The sequence below is a fragment of the Emydura macquarii genome, unplaced genomic scaffold (assembly GCF_026122565.2).
Source record: "Emydura macquarii macquarii isolate MOO-44397 ecotype Brisbane River unplaced genomic scaffold, CSIRO-AGI_Emac_v2 contig_1253, whole genome shotgun sequence".
In the NCBI taxonomy this organism is placed as follows: Eukaryota; Metazoa; Chordata; order Testudines; family Chelidae; genus Emydura; species Emydura macquarii.
Window position 1 is genome coordinate 35460586 of NW_027131390.1, and position 5270 is coordinate 35465855.

The following is a 5270-nucleotide window of genomic DNA, read 5'->3' on the forward strand; positions in this document are numbered from 1 at the left end:
GCATGGTTGTAGGAATCAATGCAGAGAAACACCCAACGCAAAGGCTGGGAGTTGGAAATCAGAGTGTGAGCCACAAGCCTGCAGGGTTGATGTTCCACTGCAGGCTGAGGAGAAGGAGATTGTAAGGAGCGGAAGAATTTTGTGACATGGGGGCAGCATAAGTGGCAAGGGCTAGGCCTGAAGCAGTATCAGCTAGGCCCGAGTTAGCATAAGTAATAATAGCTAGGCCCTATGGGTAATACTAAGCCGTTTGAGCAAAAGCTAGGTGTCTCCTAATTTGGGCATAAACTCAGACCGATATGCAGAGGTAGGCTAATCGCAAAAAATTAGGTCAATTGCAGGAAACTAGGCTAACCACAGAATCAGTTCAAGCCAGCTAAAGGTCAGTAGAAGTTGTAAACAAGTAACTGCAGCTTGTAGTGGATTGGTCCTTAACTAAGTGCCAATAGCAGAAAAAATAACAAGTGTTAGGACCCAATCCCCAAGTGGATTGAGATATAACCAATGAGCTTATTGCTAGAAGTGGGGGGAAGGAGTATATTGGGACCCCCTGGGTGCTGCCTGGCCCCGAAGCTCTCCACAGACCCATAGAGGATCCAGCGGGTGCTGCGTGGCAGGTTTGCTCCCTGTTTGCAGTCTGCTGACGGGGGGGTAATGGGCTTCCCCTCCCTTATTGTGATAAGCGCCTGATTTATATCCCCAGCAGCTGAGTGTTGTAATGATAGCCTAAGATTTGTAACTCTCACAGTCTGAGTGCTGCTTAAATAAACTAACAGTGTAAGGTACTTCCTCGTCCGGCTGCTCTTTCCTCGCTACCAGGATATCAAACCACGGCCCCTCCGTCTCGGCGGACCACAGAGATAGGAGAGAAGACAGGAGGAAAACAGTGAATTATGACTTGAGGAGAGGCGTGGAAATACAATGGATCACTTGGGGTCTGGGGTTGTATTTAGGCTGAGATTTTCAAAAACATCCAAATTAAGGGAATCTGGACATCTAAACCCCTTATGTGACTCTGAAAATCCCACTCCCAGTGTGTAAATTATAGTCATATTGTTTGCTCTCATTTTCTATGGTTTCCTTAAAATTTATATTGACTTTTGAGCCACCGACGTTTAAACTGTTTTTTTCCCAACAGATATTGAGCTGCCTCTGCTCGGAGTTACTCGGGAAAAGCTGCACATTCTTTGCAAGTTAAGCATCCCTGAGCAGGTCCATCCAGTGGTGTAGCTCCAGTGGGTTCAACACTGAGCTGGGACAAGGCAAGGACAAATAGGTAAGAAGTTCTGCTCCTCTAGTCAAGGATAGAATGAGCTGGAGGCACAAGGAGAGTTGATCTGTACAAAACTAACCCCAATCCTGCTAAGCTTTACACAAGTGTTTAATTATATGCCTGTGACTTGAATTCAGTGGGACTTATCACATGCCTAAAGTTAAACCTATGCATAAGTTTTTGCAGGATCAGCGCCTAAAACAGAAGAGATGTGTTTTGAGATCAGTGTTATGCTTGTTGCTGAAAGCACCTGTTTAAAAAGCCACTTAGCAAATGTGCTCTGTAAGGAAATCTGTATGATGGACCTTGGATGTTATAGCAATGAAAGCTACTCATCATTAACCAGTATATCTTATCGTGTGTTAAAAGGAACACTAATTTCCATTATATTCATTATGTACTATAATAATCAATACTTCTCTCCGAGCCAAAGCATGGCTCTCAACTCAAATATTTTGTTTTCTTTCCGTGCACAGATTTCTTATTGCTACCACTGGGCCACCCATGCATATCTGAAGAACCTGTTAGATATTTTTAAAAGGTACTAAAATAGTAGATAAAATGGACCCAATGGATATAATTTACTTGGATTTTCAAAACACTCTTTGTATGTTTGCACGTACTATGCAAGGCTATTAAGGAAATTAAGTGACCAACGAGTAAGGGACAAAGTCTTGTTTTGGTTTAAAAGCTAATCAGATGCCAGGGAATGGAATGATTGTGAACAGATGCCCCTTGGAATAGATGGGCTGTGAGTGAATCCGAATGGATTTAAGTGCCCTGGGGGATTGGAGAGCAGCAGCACAACCTGGATTAAGCTCAACCTGGATGTAGTACAGTAATGAGAATCAATTAACACTAGCTGAGGATCTGGGCACACTATAAATATTTAGTTTGGGTAAACTACATATGGTCTGGATACAAAAGAACAGCTCTTTTGAGGCCATGTGTATTCAAGACTTTAAAGCATGTTTCCATGATGTCAGCTATGCCCTGGGAATTTGATTTTGGCCATTGTCTCCACATACATAGAGAGTTCTGCTAACAATCTCCTTTGTTCCTGCTTGAAAATTCTTAGCAGGCCAGACCTTCTGCTGGTGTGCATGGACACATGAAGTCAACGAGGTTTCACGCATTTACACCAGCTGAGCCTCTGGCTGTATATGTTAAATATCAAATGTTCTCCTTTCTTGAGAACCCATTTTGTAACATAGCTCATCAGTGATCATCTCTACTCAGCATCCTAAAAAATGCCACCCCATGAAATGTCACAGCAAACAATGTTAGTCCTTAAAGTAGAGTAAGACACTTCAAGACCTTGGCATGTCGTATTCTCTTGCTGGAAAATCATGCAAATCTGAACACCACCATGCCCTCTCTGTTGAACACCCCAGAACCTCAGCTGCAGCATTAAGGATTAAGGCAACAGCAGCAGCAGCAAGTTTTCCCAGCCCAGGGTTGTCACTGGATCCAAACTTCTTTTAAAAAGTCTGAATTTTCATGATTTTTTAACCATTTTTCAACCAGATCTAACACTATGGGCCGTGACATGAAAGGACTGGGGGCACAGGAAACCATAGGTACACATTCAGTTTCCCAGGGAATGAATAAAAAGAAGGTTCCAGTACAAACATATACCCAGCTGTTGGAATGAGCTGGGAAAATAAGCACAGGCAGTTAGCTGAGGGTGCCAATTAACTTCAGGAAGGCAGGTGTAGGCAGGACTGGCAGTTGTCAATAATAACGCTGTGTCCTTTTCCAGAAGCATAGGAGGGAAGCTGGTTTGTAACTAGTGTGTAGATAACACTCCAAGCAGCGGCCTGCAGAAGGGATGTGATTAAGCACAGTGGTGATCCAGAACACCTGGTGGTCAGTTACTGAGGTGGGAAAAGACACTTGGGGGACCACCCCATGATGGGTACTTGCATCAAAATGGCTTGGTTTGCAGAGGTGCTGAATACGCACAGCTCCCCTGGAGGTCACCCATTATACCACATACTGACAAGAGTGGAGCATGGGTGACAGCTGGGAATATGTTAGGAGTTGTGAATTATTTATAAATGCTCTCAGCTAGCAACTTGTACCTCCTGTGGTACAACAGCTCCCACTAGCGTTCTTGTTGTATTCCTGTCACGTAGGGTTTCTTAAACAACCCTCTAGTGCATAAAACCGACTGGCTCTTTCTTCTCTGGCTGCTTCTCTTCCCTTTCTGTCCAGTGCTGTTGCTGATTTTCCAGTGGGCTGCTGAAGCAGAGAGAACCTTAGAGAGAAAAATGGCAGCAGTGGGATCCTGGGTGCTGCTGGCTGCACCAGACCACTTAAAGGGGTGAAGTCTGTGCAGTGGGAATATCTAAATGGCTCCACATCCCACTTCGCTGTGCAGTACCATGGAGGTTCACAGGGTTCAATTGTCTATGCATTCTATGGAGGCAGAGGCATTTTCTATCCATCCAATGGATTCCTCCTGTTGGGAAATGTGCAAGAGACAGACAATGGGGTCTATAAAGCAGCTAGCAGTATGGTAGAAAGCAAAACCAGAAAAGCCCAGTAAATCAGAGACACAGAGGAGATGGTTTTAGTCCTTGTACATGTGCTAGTCTGTACATTAGAACAGAGGTTCCTGATGAAGGGATTAGAGTTAAGTGCAGTGGGAACAGCTGTAATGATTTCAGCCATCCACAAAAGAGACAGAAAGGGATTAACTCTGCCCTGAGACACTCTGAGCTACCTAGCTGGGTGCCTGGGGTGGGAGAGGATCTCTGAGCCCCAGAACGAGGGATACCCGGTCTCAGTGGGGAGCTGTTTTCATTCACTTTGGAGACTTTGGAAGCTGCTGGGCTCTGGTTTCAGACTGCCGCTTGCTGGCCTCAAGAGGAACAGCTTTGCCCTCACTTATATAGGAAAACAGTTGAGACTTGGTTTTTGACTACGGTGCACGAGGAATCGGTTGCAAAAATGCCACTGACAATGATGGAGTTAAATCCCCATATTGGCTAGTGGCCTGTTTTCTAAGCAGAGACCCCAGCACTGATGGAGAGAATTAAAAGAATACAATAGCTCTAAACATTTGTACTCGCTCTAACTGTTGCTCTCCTATAGTTGGTCTTACTTTGTAAACTTAGTAGCTTTGTGTCTTTATATAATTGTTTTGTACTATATATATCACAGCACAGTTTTTAATGATCCATAAGTTTAGCAATTTATTATTTCATTACCTAGAAATCTAAAAATATTTGTACATGTTGAGCAAATGAAAATAATAAGCTACATGGTATAAGTGTCCTGATAGACATCTGACAATATATCCCACATAAAACAAAAACAGCAATTCGCATCTCCTGCTGCCATAATATATGATGAAATTCTGTATTGTAGGGTCTCCTAGCAAGACTATTCTCATGCATAAGCAAGGGCAAATGTAGCAATATTATTATAAATTCAAGATTATAACTTGTATTGTATGTGTGACTCTAAACCCACTAAATCGATCATTTAAAAGTGCTGTAAGATAAATACTACAGAAAAGTTGTGTATTCTGTACATTTCCCAGAGCCTGTGTCCCAGACTCAGATATGAAACAATTCTCTTCTGGTACAGTCAGCTATTGAGTTATTCTGTGATGTGTCAGACAGCAGCATGGACACTATTGATTGGAAGAAGGATGGGAAGCCTCTTTCTGGAAAGAAATGTCCACCTCTCCAAAAATCTCAGTATTTTGAATATGCAAGAAGGGCAGAAATCAGATTGTGGCTCCTATTCTGGCAGTGTCAGCAACGAGATCAGTTGGCAGGAATCCTCCCTGAATTTGACCATTGCTGGTAAGTATTGCAGTATTGTCTTGGGCTTCAGAACAACATGGATAATACCATGAAACTTAGGGCTTGTCTGCACGTGGAAATGTACTGAATTAGCTATTCTGAAATAGTTCCAGAAGGGTCACTGTGTTAGTCTGTTTTTAGCAAGACAGCGAGAGTCCTGTGGCAGAGTCCGACAAAGT

The 5270-nt window shown here is 43.2% G+C and overlaps 1 long non-coding RNA gene across 1 annotated transcript; it reads left to right on the top strand.

Moving 5' to 3' along the window:
- The first annotated feature begins 1140 nt into the window (after positions 1–1140).
- On the top strand, positions 1141–5060 carry LOC137154016 (uncharacterized). The gene is made up of 3 exons (XR_010920021.1): positions 1141–1276; positions 1750–1814; positions 4824–5060. It is a non-coding gene; the product is annotated as an uncharacterized lncRNA (long non-coding RNA).
- Positions 5061–5270: the final 210 nt, after the last annotated feature.